Source organism: Artemia sp. Qi Xiang Cuo, chromosome 15 (assembly GCF_049724085.1).
Source record: "Artemia sp. Qi Xiang Cuo chromosome 15, ASM4972408v1, whole genome shotgun sequence".
Taxonomy (NCBI): Eukaryota; Metazoa; Arthropoda; class Branchiopoda; order Anostraca; family Artemiidae; genus Artemia; species Artemia sp. Qi Xiang Cuo.
The window spans coordinates 38,976,252-38,995,382 of record NC_142808.1 but is presented as its reverse complement, the minus strand read 5'-3'; the positions used below and the strand labels follow the sequence as shown (position 1 = coordinate 38,995,382).

The 19,131-nt window shown below is 29.6% G+C and overlaps 1 protein-coding gene across 4 annotated transcripts in view; it reads left to right on the top strand.

Moving 5' to 3' along the window:
* LOC148943665 (zwei Ig domain protein zig-8-like) overlaps window positions 1–19,131 on the top strand; it is a 314,535-nt gene that overhangs the window by 112,643 nt on the left and 182,761 nt on the right. The gene's annotated exons all lie outside the window — the stretch shown is intronic.

Here is a 19,131-nt window from a genome sequence, read left to right as displayed (position 1 = left end):
CGCCGTTACTTGCCCTAATCTGACGATCGTAAGACAAGGCATTACAAATCGAATCATTGCCATTTCAAAATTATTTGAACACTTTATGCATTCCGGTGTACAGTCGATATGAAGGTTATTTAATACTGATCGGACATTCTCCTTACTTTTCAACATTTTCCCAGCACAGTAATCACAGACAGAGAATGAATCTATGACATCCTCTTTCCAACCTGTACAATGAATTAGCTGTTCTCTGTCATCTTTGGGTATGTCCTGTTGGAGGTGTTCTAAAATCGTGGCCAACATTACATCAAAACCTTTCTTATTTGAAAGGGATCTTAGACTCTTCAATAATTGAAGAGTCTAAGATCCCTTTCAAATAAGAAAGGTTTTGATGTAATGTTTTGATGTTTTGATGTTTGAACCAATTGAAGTTCAATTGATATTTTGTCTTTATCTGCTCGCAACTGTCACAATACATTGTGGGGTATACATCCCTGATGTTAGCTACCTTATCAAGGCTCTCACCAAATAATATTATTATTGTATTTTCATCCACAGAAACTCTAATATTGCTATCACCGTAGATGACATTTTGACTATTACGACAGAGTCTACTTGACACTTCTTCTAAATAATGACTTAATTCCTTGTACGAGCCCTCGACTTTTAGTAGATTAATATGTTGTATAATCTTAGATTTTGATACTGCCTTATATACGCTATTAATGAAACAGGTCAAGACAGGAAAATGTGGAGCTAGTGCCCTTAGACAACGCAAATAGCTCTGACATCCCTCATTTTGGCTACAGTATAACGAATGCCCATGCTTTCTTGTGTCCCTGTAATTGATTTCACAATAATCCAATTCACCAAGATAGAAATTAACCACTTTGTCAGTTGAAAATTTTAATGCTATTGTATTTTCAAGGATATCAAAAAGAATTTGACATAATTCAATGTCCGTTCGGATAGAGCTTGCAGATATCAGGGTGACATTGCCAAGTAACCTGCTGCCCAATTTTTGGTTTTGAATGTTTACTCAGATTGTTATAGGTGACTCCAGCCATCATAATTTCCTTGTCAGATCTAGTTTCAGAGCATTTTTCAATAGTTGTCTCGTACTTTCCAGGACAGTTTGTTCTACTACACAGAGCATTTTTTGCCAAATATTCAGTAGAACTAAAAGAACCGTTTAAAACACAGTTAGAAATACTTTTTTCTTGAGGCGGTGTTCCAGGAATTTGTTCTAAATAATTAGTCTTACAAACACATATACTAATAACCGTAACAGACTCGTTTTCGCCATAATTGAAAAACATTGCTTTTCCTTCGCTGTTGATAGGTATGCTTGTATATATATTTTTATTGCTGCTACATAAACTGCAATTGCTCCTTCCAAAATTAATATACGAATTTTCTAAGAAGTACGCTTCCGTATATTCACTGTGTTGTCGAAAATTTTCCATTGCATCTATAAACTGTTCCGCAGTTACCAATCCATACCTTGGAAGCTTTTCATTAAACTGACAGCCTTTATTTTGGATATTACTATGAAGCTTTGCAAAAGCATTTCTAGCTGACTTTTCAACAGCATCCGCTCTTTCAAAGAGAATTTTAATCTGTAATTTTGAATACTTTTCGTGATCCTGGTAAAACATGCGTAAAATGTTTCTCAATTTATGAAGATCAGCCTGAATTTTTGCCATCTTCTTGTGTTTCTGAATGTAATTTTTCCCTTTGTCCTTATGTGTTCTTCTGTACAACCTCCCAGAGAATTTAATTTTTTCATTATAGATTTTGTCACCCCAGTATCTACCCATTATTCTGGTAGCAACTTTTTTCCTATATATTTTTTGGTAATCTTCATCATTGTGATAACGCTCCTTGATCTTTTGTTTGGCTTTCTCAATTTTTACTTCTCGATACACCTGGTCAGTTGAATACCTTTGCTTTTCTATTTTCTTATATTTGATTGGGTAATCTTCATCATTGTGATAACACTCCTTGAAATTTTGTCTAGCCTGCTCAATTGTTGATTCTCTGTAATCTTCATCATTGTGATAACGCTCCTTGATCTTTTGTTTGGCTGTCTCAATTCTCGCATGTCTATAATCTTCATCATTGTGATAACACATCTTGTTGTTCTGTATTGATCTCTCAATTATAACTTCTGAATACGTCTGGTCGGTTGAATACCTTTGCTTTTCTCTTTTCAAGTTACTATCTCTGTTTTTTTTTTGTAGTACTGATTTTTTAACTTGCATTTAGCTTGCTTTGATCTAACCATTACGTATTCATGAATGAGACAATTTACAGATTTGACGTTTCTTATATAGTAATTATGACGTCACGGCATAATGATTTTAGTTCATGACGTCATGGCGCAATGGTATTATTTCATGACGTCTTCAGAAACAACAATATAATTTGGTGTTTTTCTATTCACGTCATAGCTCTAATATAAAACTATGATGAAATTCATTATTTATCTAGTAGGGTTTCAGACAAGGTAGTTCTAATGCTGTACTTTTGTTTTGATCTGACTCTATTTTTAGGAGTTTTGGGTTTTTTATATTTCTTAGCATTGGACTGATCGTCTCTTACTAGGTTGCTAGCTACTGCTGCAACCCAAATTCAAATATATATTTATTTATGAGAGGCAGCCTGGCCGAGTGGTCCAAGGCACTGGTGTTAGCCACCAGTCTCTTCGGAGGCGTGGGTTCAAATCTTACCGCTGGTATACGATTATGTTTGAAAGACTGTACTGTGAAAAGACATCAAAAATGCAGTTTTTCGTGGAAAAATTTATTCTCTTTTAGAAATAATTTATTTTAGTTACTATAGATTTTTAACCCAATTAATTTCCTTTAAAATGAGCCATTGAACAACAATCTACGATGTTCCAGTGTCAAGCTATCTCTGGATACAAAAGAAAAAAAAGAGAAAAAAATATGCCATTTGTGGAGAATCCTGTAGTAGCTGCCACTTTTCTTGATTTTCAAGCCAATATATTTCCCTTGCTGTTAAAGCCAAGGGACAGAAAGTTTACTATACAGGGATTTCGGACAAGGCGGTTCTAATGGTGCACTTTTTGTTTTGATCTGACTCCCCTTTTAGGAGCTATGGGTTTTTATATTTCTTAACATTGGACGTGATCGTCTCTTACTAGGTTGCTAGCTACCGGTGCAACCCGGATTCAAAAAGTATTTTACTTATATAGTCTTGTCGAAAGATAAGCAAGTGTTGTATCATTATGTATATAATTATTTATTTAAATATTTTAATTACTATTTGCTATAGTTTGTTCTTTAATGTAATTCTGCAGCCATGATTTTTCAAACGCGTTTTTAAACTTTTGTTAACTTTTGGTTTCTATGGGCTGCGGTTCACTTTTTACTAGATTGCAGTTATAGCTGCAACAATGAATTACAGCTCGTTCTTTTGTATAGCTTAGAGTCCGTTCTTTACTATAATCTTACTAGGTTCCTACCTGCATCCTGGATTACTATGGGCAACAGTTCGTTCCTTGATATATAAATTTTTACCCCTAAAATTACGAGTCGTGAGGTTAGAACCTGAAAAAACAAAACAAAAGTAGTTTTTAAATTTAAAGTATTTTTCTAAATTGAATTAAAAAATTAAAATTATTGCTAAAATTAAAGACACCATAACCATTTTTGCATCTTAAATAATAAACTTAGCGATTCTTAATTGAAAACTGAAATACAAAAAAAATCAATTTATTTTCTACGGAAATATAGCACAAAAGATACGCACTTTAGCAGTTGAACCAAAAAAAGTTTAGTTCCAGAAGACAATTATAGCTTTGAAGTGACAGAGGAGATAAAACTTTCGTTGATTAAATCGAACAAAAAACAAAATTAATTTTAAAATTTTCAGGTATTTTTCTAGTTTGAATTAAAAAATAATATTATTGCACGGACACCCTAAATGTTTTCGCAGTTTGCATAATAACTTTAGCGACTCTGTACTGAGTAATTATAGCTAACATTATAATATTGCATTTATTTTTACGCCATATATGGTTACAACCTAAGATTATGACCTCATTCATCAATCTTGTACATGAAAATACAATTTTTCGAAAAAAAATTTTCTATTTTGAAAATTACTTTTTAAATTACATTAGGTTTTTAAATACATCAATTTCCTCTAAAATGAGCCAATAAACAGCTCTCTATGATATTCCACTGTGCAGCAAGCTGCAGAGGTAAAAAAAAACAGATGCCCTCGATGCAGACTACCGTACTTCAAGCAAATTTTCCTATTTTTCAAGCCAATGGATATTCTTAGTTATTCAAGCCAAGTAGTTGTAAGTTTTCTATATAAGGGTTTCAGATAAGGTGATTCTAAAAGCATACTTTTTGTTTCAATCTGACTATTTTTAGGAGTTATTGGCTATTTCTTAGTATAGGATCTTAGTATAGGACGTGATCGTCTCTTACTAGGTTGCTAGCTACTGCTTCAACCCGGATAAATTTCAAGTCAATCGTTTTCATATTAAAAAGGAACCAATAAAACTTATAACTAACAGAAATTATTCCATACATGAGGAATGCTGCCCCCTCCTCAACTCCTCACTCTTTACACTAAAGTTTGATTTTTGTCACAATCTTGTTGAAATACATGGGCTGTTGAGTTGCAATAAGAATATTTTTTAGAGCATTAAAAATAATTTGTTTCACGAGCAACAAATTGAGGAGGGGAAATTCCCGCTCGTGTAAAGAAAAATATTTGTTCATTTTTAGGTTTTATGTTGCTCCTTACGTTTGGTTGAAGCAACTAGTTTTTTGTTTAATTTCTAATCTTTGTCAAGTCACGTCGACAAATCCCCATTCCTCCTCCGTGAAAAATATTCCCCAGAAAATTTCTCCCCAAACAAAAGTTTTTCCAGCGAGAAACTCACCCACGGAAAATTCCTCCCATGTTAGGTACCCCCACCAAAAAATCTCTGTCGGATAATTTGCCTCGGAAAATTTTGCTTACTTTCATTTTAAAGAAACCTGCTTCTTTTAATTTAATTTCTGATTGTTTTTGAAATTATGCCAGAGCCCCTCCCGCCCTGTGTCCATGGAATATTATCCCCGGAAAATCCCGCTAATTGAAAATTCTCTCTGGAAAATTTTCTTCCCACGGATCATTCCCCTGTATAAATTCCCCCGTAGAAAATTCTCCCTTGAAAATATTGGTATATTTCCAAATAGCAAATACTATATGCAAAACAATGGGATAAATGAAGAAAAATGGTAAAGAGATTTAACGAGTTCAAAAGACTTTTTTAGCGGTCAGGACGAACTTAATTGAAATCAATTTGGATTCCTAAACTAAACAGTATTTTTTGTAAAGGCGATGGTAAAAAAAAGAAGAAGTAGCTCATGCATTAAGCTCTAAATTGTATTCTCAAAATGTGTACAAGTAGAGAGGGGGTGCTACTCCCGTACCCACACCAAATATGGGCATAGAGTCCCTAGGGAGAACACGTGGTTAATCAAAGTGGGTCAATGACACTTCGTTCAAGATCATTTGATTTGTTGTTGTTGTTTGGTCAAGTGCATGCTCGAGCCGAATGTCAAGGTGTCCAGGATTAGGAAACAGTTAGATCACACGTGACAGATGATGTCATGGTTGATTGATTTGTCACGAAAAGGGAATTAATTTGGTGTTTCTAAGAAGAATTATCGATTCAAGAAAGAGGAATTAATTTGTTGTTTCTAAGGGGAATTATTGATTCAAGAAAGGGGAAATAATTTATTGTTTCTAAGGGGAAGGTGGGGAAGAGATATATTGATAGCGTAATCGAAGGGAGAGAATTCCCGAGAAATTGATTACATAATCGGTAGAACCCTATCAGGAGCTAGTGACGGGAATCCATTTATGGGCATTGAATGGCGTAATCGACTAGGACAGTTGGATATCTGAGAAAGTGATTACATAATCGTACTCTGTGCCTGTTCATAGACACGACGCGGCTTTCTCACTGGTACTCTATGGCAGGTTATCGACACTACCTAGTTTAATGCGTGCATTAAATCAGTATTTTTTACGCAGTGGAAGGATAAACACACAATTCATATCTGTAAAAAAGTGAAGATTAATTATTCGACGAAAGTATGTGCACATGAAAAAATCATCGTCGTGTTGAATGCTGACAAGGAGAAATACCTGAACTATGAAACGAGTGCAAGTGGTAACACTATTGGGAATGTTTGCATGCGTTGTCATGACAGCGAGAAGTTAGATTTCTTTGGAGTACCCAAGAATTTCAATCGTATAAACGGTGGATATGCGAGAGTAACATTACCAGGGAAATTAGTGCTCAAAGAGAATGCAAACTTAAAAATAATTGTCGATGATCGGGGACAACTCCTTGCTACTGTTGCTGGTAACACATTACCTGTTGATACATTCTATCATCATCTTTCTAATATTAGCATTTTAGAGAGAAGAAGAAGAAGACAAGCATACTCCTGCAATAATATCATGAATCATATCTTGTCAATGTGCCAAAACTGTTATCTATGTAAAAATAATGTGACAATAGACAGTGAAATCGCAGACAGAATAAAAAGGACATTAGCAGACAATATCATAAATGAATATAAAGATGAATTGACGGAAAGTGAAGCGCAAGTGTACTAATAATGTATAATAATGTATTTAACGTATTTTTATATTAATATTCTACATGTAGTTATTTCATTAAAAATATCTTATGCATTATTTTGTTAAGTGTTCATTATTTTTAGGGTATGCTAGAACGTCAAACGTTCAGAATATCTATTAAAAAAGTCAGAGCTGAAAGAAAAAGAATTTTTAGAGATAAAGATACTACTAGCAGGTTCAATTTTTCATAGAAGATAGAAAAGTTCAATATCTCTTCTTAATTTCACAAAAGACCACAATTTAATTTTTACTTCACAAGAGAAAAAAAAGCTTCCACTTCAGTTTTAAAGTCACCAAGATATGAAAAATTTAAAGTTCACTTCTAAATTGTTCCGTAAAAGATGGGAAAAGCTATACTATGATTGTGATTATTTTCCATGAAGATAAAAAGTTTCACTTTAATTCTAAATTTTCTTAAATTCAATTCCGACCTGTCTCAAAGAGTCAAATTTAAAGCTCTGTTCCAAATATTTTCCCGGAAGAAGAAAAGTTCAACTTCGATTCTGAATTTTCTCAATGAAAATGAAATAAGTTATTGATCATTTCTATTTTCCCAAAATAATATAAAAATTTTCCACTTCAGTTTAGAAATTTTTCTCAAACAGATGAAAAAATTTAAAGTTCTGTTCCAAATATTTTCCTGAAAGAAGAAAAGTCCCAAGACATAAAAAATTTAAAGTTCACTTCTATATTTTTCCGTAGAACATAGGAAAAGTTATAATATCTTATGCATTATTTAAAGTTCACTTCTAAATTTTTCCGTAGAAGATAGGAAAAGTTATACTATGATTGTGATTATTTTCCATGAAGATAAAAATTTTCACTTTAATTCTAAATTTTCTTAAATTCAATTCCGACCTTTCTCATGGAGTCAAATTTAAAGTTCTGTTCGAAATATTTTCCCGGAAGAAGAAAAGTTCAACTTCGATTCTGAATTTTCTCAATGAAAATGAAATAAGTTATTGATCATTTCCATTTTCTCAAAATAATATAAAAATTTTCCACTTCAGTTCAGATTTTTCTCAAACAGATGAAAAAATTTAAAGTTCTGTTCCAAATATTTTCCCGGAAGAAGAAAAGTTCAACTTCGATTCTGAATTTTCTCAATGAAAATGAAATAAGTTATTGATCATTTCTATTTTCCCAAAATAATATAAAAATTTTCCACTTCAGTTCAGATTTTTCTCAAACAGATGAAAAAATTTAAAGTTCTGTTCCAAATATTTTCCCGAAAGAAAAAAAGTCCCAAGACATTGAAAATTTAACGTTCACTTCTATATTTTTCCAAAGAAGATAGGAAAAGTTACAATATCTTATGCATTATTTTGTTAAGTGTTCATTATTTTTAGGGTATGCTAGAACGTCAAACGTTCAGAATATCTATTAAAATGGTCAGAGATGTAAGAAAAAGAATTTTAGAGATAAAGATACTACTAGCAGGCTCAATTTTTCATAGAAGATAGAAAAGTTCAAGATCTCTTCTGAATTTTACCAAAGAACACAATTCATTTCTAATTTCACCAGAGAAAATAAAAAGCTTCCACTTCAGTTTTAAGTTCACCAAGACATAAAAATTTAAAGTTCACTTCTAAATTTTTCCGTAGAAGATAGGAAAAGTTATACTATGATTGGGATTATTTTCCATGAAGATAAAAAGTTTCACTTTAATTCTAAATTTTCTTAAATTCAATTCCGACCTTTCTCAAAGAGTCAAATTTAAAGTTCTGTTCCAAATATTTTCCCAGAAGAAGAAAAGTTCAACTTCGATTCTGAATTTTCTCAATGAAAATGAAATAAGTTATTGATCATTTCTATTTTCCCAAAATAATATAAAAATTTTCCACTTCAGTTCATATTTTTCTCAAACAGATGAACAAATTTAAAGTTCTGTTCCAAATATTTTCCCGAAAGAAGAAAAGTCCCAAGACATAAAAAATTTAAAGTTCACTTCTATATTTTTCCGTAGAAGATAGGAAAAGTTATACTATGATTGTGATTATTTTCCATGAAGATAAAAAGTTTCCCTTTAATTCTAAATTTTCTTAAATCTTAAAATGACATGAAATATGCTTACGGCTCTACCAATCGTACTCTGTGCTTGTTCATAGACACGACGCGGCTTTCCCACAGGTACTCTATGGCAGGTTATCGACACTACCTAGTTTATTGCATGCATTAAATCAGTATTTTTTACGCATTGGAAGGATAAAGACACAATTCACATCTGTAAAAAGTGAAGATGAATTATTCAACGAAAGTATGTGCACATGATAAAATCATCGTCGTGTTGAATGCTGACAAGGAGAAATACCTGAACTATGAAACGAGTGCAAGTGGTAACACTACTGGAAATGTATGCATGCGTTGTCATGACAGCGAGAAGTTAGATTCCTTTGGAGTACCCAAGAGTTTCCATCATGCAAACGGTGGATATGTGAGAGTAACATTACCAGAGAAATTAGTACTCAAAGAGAATGCCAACGTAAAAATAATAGTTGATGAAGAGGGACAACTTCTAGCTAATGGTTCTGGTAGCTTGTTAGCCGTTGATAGATCTTATCGCTATCTTTCCGGTGTTAGCATTTGAATGAAAGCAAAGGGAAAAAGAAGACATGCATACAGCTGCACCAACATCATAAATCATATCTTGTCAATGTTTCAAAACTGTTATCTATGTAAAAATAATGTGACAATAGACAGTGAAATCACAGGCAGAATAAAAAGGACATTAGCAAACAATATCATCAATTAATATAAAGATGAATTGCCGGAAAGTGACGCGCAAGTGTACTAATAATGTATAATAATGTTTTTAACATATTTTTCTATTAATATTCTATATGTCGTTATTTCCTTAAAATATCTTATACATTACTTTGATAAGTTTTCATTATTTTTAGGGTATGATAGAATGTCAAACGTTCTGAATATCTATTAAAAAGGTCAGAGATGTCAGAAAAAGAATTTTAGAGATAATGATACTACTAGCAGGCTCAATTTTTCATAGAAGATAGAAAAGTTCAAGTTCTCTTCTGAATTTTACCAAAGAACACAATTCAATTCTAATTTCACCAGAGAAAATAAAAAGCTTCCACTTCAGTTTTAAGTTCACCAAGACATAAAAAATTTAAAGTTCACTTCTAAATTTTTCCGTAGAAGATAGGAAAAGTTATACTATGATTGTGATTATTTTGTATGAAGATAAAAAGTTTCACTTTAATTCTAAATTTTCTTAAATTCAATTCCAACCTTTCACAAAGAGTCAAATTTAAAGTTCTGTTCCAAATATTTCCCCGGAAGAAGAAAAGTTCAACTTCGATTCTGAATTTTCTCAATGAAAATGAAATAAGTTATTGATCAATTCTATTTTCCCAAAATAATAAAAAATTTTCCACTTCAATTCAGATTTTTCTCAAAGAGATGAAAAATTTAAAATACTGTTCCAAATTTTTCATAGAAGATAGAAAAGTTCAAGTTCTCTTCTGAATTTTACCAACGAACATAATTCAATTCTAATTTCTCAAGAGAAAATAAAAAGCTTCCACTTCACTTTTAAGTTCACCAAGACATAAAAATTTTAAGTTCACTTCTAAATTTTTTCAAAGTTCTGTTCCAAATATTTTCCCGGAAGAAGAAAAGTTCAACTTCGATTCTGAATTTTCTCAATGAAAATGAAATAAGTTATTGATCAATTATATTTCATCAAAATAATATAAAAAGTTTCCACTTCAGTTCAGATTTTTCTCAAAGAGATGAAAAAATTTAAAATACTATTCCAAATTTTTCTTAGAAGATAGAAAAGTTCAAGTTCTCTTCTGAATTTTAGCAAAGAAAATAATTCAATTCTAATTTCTCCAGAGAAAATAAAAAGCTTCCACTTCAATTTTAAGTTCACCAAGACATAAAAAATTTAAAGTTAACTTCTAAATTTTTCCATAGAAGATAGGAAAAGTTATACTATGATTGTGATTATTTTCTATGAAGATAAAAAGTTTCGCTTTAATTCTAAATTTTCTTAAATTCACTTCCGACTTTTCTCAAAGAGATGAAAAAATTTAAAGTTCTGTTCCAAATATTTTCCCGAAAGAAGAAAAGTCCAACTTCGATTCTGAATTTTCTCAATGAAAATGAAATAAGTTATTGATCAATTCTATTTTCCCAAATAATATAAAATTTTCCACTTCAATTCAGAGTTTTCTCAAAGAGATGAAAAATTTAAAATACTGTTCCAAATTTTTCATAGAAGATAGAAAGTTCAAGTTCTCTTCTGAATTTTACCAGCGAGCATAATTCAATTCTAATTTCTCAAGAGAAAATAAAAAGCTTTCACTTCAGCTTTAAGCTGACCAAGACATGAAAAATTAAAAGTTCACTTCAATATTTTTTCGGAAAGTAAAAGTTATACTATGATTATGATTATTTTCCATGAATATAAAAAGTTTCACTTTAATTCTAAATTTTCATAAATTCAGTTCAGATTTTTATCAAATAGATGAAAAAACTTAAAATATTGTTCCAAATTTTTCTTAAAAGATAGGAAAGTTCATGTTCTCTTCTGAATTTTACCAAAGAACACAATTCAATTTTAATTTCTCCAGAGAAAATAAAAAGCTTCCACAGATTATTTTCCATGAAGATAAAAAGTTTCACTTTAATTCTAAATTTTCTTAAATTCAGTTCCGACTTTTCTCAAAGAGATGAAAAAACTTGAAGTCCTGTTCCAAATATTTTCCCGGAAGAAGAAAAGTTCAACTTCGATTCTGAGTTTTGTCAATGAAAATGAAATAAGTTATTGATCAATTCTATTTCCCCAAAATAATATAAAAAGTTTACACTTCAGTTCAGATTTTTCTCAAAGAGATGAAAAAATTTAAAATACTTTTCCAAATTTTTCTTAGAAGATAAAAAAGTTCAAGTTCTCTTCTGAATTTTAGCAAAGAACATAATTCAATTCTAATTTCCACAGAGAAAATAAAAAGCTTCCACTTCAGTTTTAAGTTCACCAATACATAAAAAATTTAAAGTTCACTTCCAAATTTTTCATAGAACATAGAAAAGTTCAAGTTCTCTTCTGAATTTTACCAAAGAACACAATTCAATTCTAATTTCACCAGAGAAAATAAAAAGCTCCCACAGATTATTTTCCATGAAGATAAAAAGTTTCACTTTAATTCTAAATTTTCGTAAATTCAGTTCCAACTTTTCTCAAAGAGATGAAACATTTAAAGATCTGTTCCAAATATTTTCCCAGAAGAAGAAAAGCTCAACTTCGATTCTGAATTTTCTCAATGAAAATGAAATAAGTTATTGATCAATTCTATTTCCCCAAAATAATATAAAAATTTCCCCTTCAATTCAGATTTTTCTCAAAGAGATGAAAAATTTAAAATACTGTTCCAAATTTTTCATAGAAGATAGAAAAGTTCAAGTTCTCTTCTGAATTTTACCAACGAACATAATTCAATTCTAATTTCTCAAGAGAAAATAAAAAGCTTCCACTTCAGTTTTAAGTTCACCAAGACATAAAAATTGAAAGTTCACTTCTAAATTTTTTCAAAGTTCTGTTCCAAATATTTTCCCGGAAGAAGAAAAGTTCAACTTTGATTCTGAATTTTCTCAATGAAAATGAAATAAGTTATTGATCAATTCTATTTCATCAAAATAATATAAAAAGTTTCCACTTCAGTTCAGATTTTTCTCAAAGAGATGAAAAAATTTAAAATACTATTCCAAATTTTTCTTAGAAGATAGAAAAGTTCAAGTTCTCTTCTGAATTTTAGCAAAGAAAATAATTCAATTCTAATTTCTCCAGAGAAAATAAAAAGCTTCCACTTCAATTTTAAGTTCACCAAGACATAAAAAATTTAAAGTTAACTTCTAAATTTTTCCATAGAAGATAGGAAAAGTTATACTATGATTGTGATTATTTTCTATGAAGATAAAAAGTTTCGCTTCAATTCTAAATTTTCTTAAATTCACTTCCGACTTTACTCAAAGAGATGAAAAAATTTAAAGTTCTGTTCCAAATATTTTCCCGAAAGAAGAAAAGTCCAACTTCGATTCTGAATTTTCTCAATGAAAATGAAATAAGTTATTGATAAATTCTATTTTCCCAAATAATATAAAATTTTCCACTTCAATTCAGATTTTTCTCAAAGAGATGAAAAAATTTTAAATACTGTTCCAAATTTTACTTAGAAGATAGAAAGTTCAAGTTCTCTTCTGAATTTTACCAGCGAACATAATTCAATTCTAATTTCTCAAGAGAAAATAAAAAGCTTCCACTTCAGTTTTAAGTTCACCAAGACATGAAACATTTAAAGTTCACTTCTAAATTTTTCCGTAGAAGATAGGAAAAGTTATACTATGATTATGATTATTTTCCATGAAGATAAAAAGTTTCACTTTAATTCTAAATTTTCTTAAATTCAGTTCAGATTTTTCTCAAAGAGATGAAAAAATTTAAAATATTGTTCCAAATTTTTCATAGAAGATAGAAAAGTTCATGTTCTCTTCTGAATTTTACCAAAGAACACAATTCAATTTTAATTTCTCCAGAGAAAATAAAAAGCTTCCATAGATTATTTTCCATGAAGATAAAAGTTGCACTTTAATTCTAAATTTTCTTAAATTCAGTTCCGACTTTTCTCAAAGAGATGAAAAAATTTAAAGTTCTGTTCCAAATATTTTCCCGGAAGAAGAAAAGTTCAACTTCGATTCTGAATTTTCTCAATGAAAATGAAATAAGTTATTGATCAATTCTATTTCCCCAAAATAATATAAAATATGTCCACTTCAGTTCAGATTTTTTTCAAAGAGTGGAACAAATTCAGAATGCTTTACCGAATTTGTCTTAGAAGATAGAAAAGTTCAAGTTCTCTTCTGAATTTTACCAAAGAACAAAATTAAATTCTAACTTCTTCAGGGAAAATTAAAAGCTTACACTCCAGTTTTAAGTTCATCCAGACACAAAAATTTAAAGTTCACTTCAAAATGTTTCATAGAAGATAGAAAAGTTCAAGTTCTCTTCTGAATTTTACCAAAGAACACAATTCAATTCTAATTTCTCCAGAGAAAATAAAAAGCTTCTACAGATTATTTTCCATGAAGATAAAAAGTTTCACTTTAATTCTAAATTTTCGTAAATTCAGTTCCAACTTTTCTCAAAGAGATGAAACATTTAAAGTTCTGTTCCAAATATTTTCCCAGAAGAAGAAAAGCTCAACTTCGATTCTGAATTTTCTCAATAATAATTATATAAGTTATTGATCAAGTCTTTGTCCCAAAAATAATATAAAAAGTTTCCACTTCGGTTCAGATTTTTCTCAGAGAAATGAAAAACAGTTAAATACTGTTCCAAATTTTACTTAGAAGATAGAAAAGTTTATGTTCTCTTCTGGATTTTGGCAAAGAACATAATTCAATTCTAACTATTCCAGGGAAAATAAAAAGCTTCCACTTCAGTTTTAAGCTCACCAAGACATGAAAAATTTAAAGTTCAGTTCTAAATTTTTCCATAGAAGATAGGAAAAGTTATACTATGATTGTGATTATTTTCTATGAAGATAAAAAGTTTCACTTTAATTCTAAATTTTCTTAAATTCAGTTCCGACTTTTCTCAATGAGATGAAAAAATTTTAAGTTCTGTTCCAAATATTTTCCCGGAAGAAGAAAAGTCCCAAGACATAAAAAATGTAAAGTTCACTTCTAAATTTTTTTGTAGAAGATAGGAAAAGTTATACTATGATTGTAATTATTTTCCATGAAGAAAAAAAGTTTCACTTTAATTCTAAATTTTCTTGAATTCAGTTCCGACTTTTCTTAAAGAGATGAAATAATTTAACTTTCTCTTCCAAATTTTTCATAGAAGATAGGAAAAGTTATACTTTGATTGTGAATATTCTTCACAAAGATATGGAGCTCCACTTTAGTTCTGAGTTTTCTCGATGAAGTGTAAAATGTACAAGTTCTCTTCTGAATTTTAATAGAGAAGAGAAAAAAAGTTAGCTGAATTCCTAAATTTATCAATTAAAATAAAACATCTTTCACTTCAGTTCCTAATTTCTCAAAGACATAAGAAATTTAAAATTCATTTCAAAATTTTTCAATAGAAGATAGGAATGGATATACTTTAATTGTGACTATTTTCCAAGAAGATAAACAGTTTCACTTTATTTCTAATTTATTTTAAATTCATTTCATTCATATAACCATCAAAAACAATAGGTTAGGTTAGATATAAATAAATATTAATAAATAATTAGAAACATTTCTCCATGTTTAAGTTAGGTTAGTAGGTTAGCTTATCATGAGCGCTCATGATGAGTTAACCACCTAACCAAGCTAATTTAGGTTAGGTTAGATTAGCTAGTAAACATCTCTCCAAGTTTAAGTTAGGTTAGGTTAGGTTAGGCTAGATTAAGTTATGTTAGGTTAGGTTACGTTAAGTTAGCTTACGTTAGCCTACGTACGCGTGCATACGTAGGTTACCCTAACCTAACTTAACCAAACCTAACATAACTTAATCTAGCCTAACCTAACCTAACTTAAACATGGAGGGATGTTTACTAGCTAACCTAACCTAACTTAGCTTGGTTAGGTGGTTAACTTATCATGAGCACTCAAGATAAGCTAACCTAACCTAACCTAACTTAAACATGGAGAAATGTTTCTAATTATTTATTAATATTTATTTATACCTAACCTAACCTATTGTTTTTGATGGTTATATGAATGAACTGAATTTCAAAAAAATTAGAAATAAAGTGAAACTTTTTATCTTCATGGAAAATAATCACAATCATAGAATATCCATTCCTATCTTCTATGGAAAAATTTAGAAATGAATTTTAAATTTTTTATGTCTTTGAGAAATTAGGAACTGGAATGGAAGGTTTTTCATTTTCATTGGTAAATTTCAGAATTGAGCTAACTTTTTTTCTCTTCTCTATGAAAATTCAGAAGAGAACTTGTACATTTTACACTTCATCGAGAAAACTCGAAATTAAAGTGGAGCTCCATATCTTTGTGAAGAATATTCACAATCAAAGTATAACTTTTCCTATCTTCTATGAAAAATTTGGAACAGAACTTTAAATTTTTTCATCTCTTTGAGAAAAGTTGGAACTGAATTTAAGAAAATTTAGAATTAAAGTGAAACTTTTTATCTTCAAGTAAAATAATTACAATCATAGTATAACTTTTGCTATCGTCTACAAAAAAAATTTGAAATTAACTTTACATTTTTTATGTATTGGGACTTTTCTTCTTACGTGAAAATATTTGGAACAGAACTTAAAATTTTTTCATCTCATTGAGAAAAGTCGGAACTGAATTTAAGAAAATTTAGAATTAAAGTGAAACTTTTTATCTTCATAGAAAATAATCACAATCATTTTATAACTTTTCCTATCTTCTATGGAAAAATTTAGAACTGAACTTTAAATTTTTCATGTCTTGGTGAGCTTAAAACTGAAGTGGAAGCTTTTTATTTTCTCTGGAGAAATTAGAATTGAATTATGTTCTTTGCTAAAATTCAGAAGAGAACTTGAACTTTTCTATCTTCTAAGAAAAATTTGGAACAGTATTTAACTTTTTTTCCTTTCTTTGAGAAAAATCTGAACTGAAGTGGAAACTTTTTATATTATTTTGGGGAAATAGAATTGATCAATAACTTATTTCATTTTCATTGAGAAAATTCAGAATCGAAGTTGAACTTTTCTTCTTCTGGGAAAATATTTGGAGCAGAACTTTAAATTTTTCATCTCTTTGAGAAAAGTCGGAACTGAATTTAAGAAAATTTAGAATTAAAGTGAAACTTTTTATCTTCATGGAAAATTATCTGTGGAAGCTTTTTATTTTCTCTGGAGAAATTAGAATTGAATTGTGTTCTTTGGTAAAATTCAGAAGAGAACTTGAACTTTTCTATCTTCTATGAAAAATTTGGATGTGAACTTTAAATTTTTATGTCTTGGTGAACTTAAAACTAAAGTGGAAGCTTTTTTTTTTCTCTGTGGAAATTAGAATTGAATTATGTTCTTTGCTAAAATTCAGAAGAGAACTTGAACTTTTTATATCTTCTAAGACAAATTCGGTAAAGTATTCTGAATTTTTTCATCTCTTAAAAAAAATCTGAACTGAAGTGGAAACTTTTTTGATTATTTTGGGGAAATAGAATTGATCAATAACTTATTTCATTTTCATTGAGAAAATTCAGAATCGAAGTTGAACTTTTCTTCTTCCGGAAAAATATTTGGAAAAGAACTTTAAATTTTTTCATCTCTTTGAGAAAAGTCGGAACTGAATTTAAGAAAATTTAGAATTAAAGTGAAACTTTTTATCTTCATTGAAAATAATCTGTGGAAGCTTTTTATTTTATCTGGAGAAATTAGAATTGAATTGTGTTCTTTGGTAAAATTCAGAAGAGAACTGGAACTTTTCTATCTTCTATGAAAATTTTGGAATAATATTTTAAATTTTTTCATCTGTTTGAGAAAAATCTGAACTGAATTTAAGAAAATTTAGAATTAAAGTGAAACTTTTTATCTTCATGGAAAATAATCATAATCATAGTATAACTTTTCCTATCTTCTACGGAAAAATTTAGAAGTGAACTTTAAATTTTTCATGTCTTGGTGAACTTAAAACTGAAGTGGAAGCTTTTTATTTTCTCTTGAGAAATTAGAATTGAATTATGTTCGCTGGTAAAATTCAGAAGAGAACTTGAAATTTTCTATCTTCTATGAAAAATTTGGAACAGTATTTTAAATTTTTCATCTCTTTGAGAAAAATCTGAATTGAAGTGGAAAATTTTATATTATTTGGGAAAATAGAATTGATCAATAACTTATTTCATTTTTATTGAGAAAATTCAGAATCGAAGTTGAACTTTTTCTTCTTTCGGGAAAATATTTGGAACAGAACTTTAAATTTTTTCATCTCTTTGAGAAAAGCCGGAAGTGAATTTAAGAAAATTTAGAATTAAAGCGAAACTTTTTATCTTCATAGAAAATAATCACAATCATAGTTTAGCTTTTCTTATCTTATACGGACAAATTTAGAACTGAACTTTAAATTTTTTATGTCTTGGTGAACTTAAAACTGAAGAGGAAGCTTTTTATTTTCTCTGGAGAAATTAGAATTGAATTATGTTCTTTGGTAAAATTAAGAAGAGAACTTGAACTTTTCTATCTTCTAAGAAAAATTTGGAACAGTATTTTAAATTTTTTCATCTCTTTGAGAAAAATCTGAACTGAAGTGGAAAATTTTTATATTATTTTGATGAAATAGAATTGATCAATAACTTATTTCATTTTCATTGAGAAAATTCAGAATCGAAGTTGAACTTTTCTTCTTCCGGGAAAATATTTGGAACAGAACTTTGGAAAAATTTAGAAGTGAACTTTAAATTTTTAGGTCTTGGTGAACTTAAAAGTGAAGTGGAAGCTTTTTATTTTCTCTTGAGAAATTAGAATTGAATTATGTTCGAATTGAATTTAAGAAAATTTTGAATTAAAGTGAAACTTTTTATCTTCATGGAAAATAATCACAATCATAGTATAACTTTTCCTATCTTCTACGGAAATATTTAGAAGTGAACTTTAAATTTTTATTTCTTGATGAACTTAAAACTGAAGTGGAAGCTTTTTGTTTTTTCTGGTTAAATAAGAAATGAATTGTATTCTTTGGTAAAATTCAGAAGAGATCTTGACCTTTTCTATCTTCTATGAAAAATTGAGCCTGCTAGTAGTATCTTTATCTCTAAAAATTCTTTTTCGTACATCTCTGACTTTTTTAATAGATATTCTGAACATTTGACGTTCTAGCATACCCTAAAAATAATGAACACTTAACAAAATAATGCATAAGATATTTTTAATGAAATAACTACATGTAGAATATTAATATAAAAATACGTTAAATACATTATTATACATTATTAGTACACTTGCACTTCACTTTCCGTCAATTCATCTTTATACTCATTGATGATATTGTCTGCTAATGTGCCTTTTATTCTGCCTGCGATTTCACTGTCTATTGTCACATTATTTTTACATAGATAGCAGTTTTGGCATATTGACAAGATATGATTAATGACATTACTGCAGGAGTATGCTTGTCTTCTTCTTGTTCTCTTTAAAATGCTAATACCGGAAAGATGATGATAGGATGTATCAACAGGTAATGTGTTACCAGCAACAGTAGCAAGGAGTTGCCCCCGATCATCGACAATTATTTTTAAGTTAGCATTCTCTTTGAGCACTAATTTCTCTGGTAATGTTACTCTCGCATATCCACCGTTTACACGATTGAAATGCTTGGGTACTCCAAAGAAATCTAACTTCTCGCTGTCATGACAACGCATGCAAACATTTCCAATAGTGTTACCACTTGCACTCGTTTCATAGTTCAGGTATTTCTCCTTGTCAGCACTCAACACGACGATGATTTTTTCTTGTG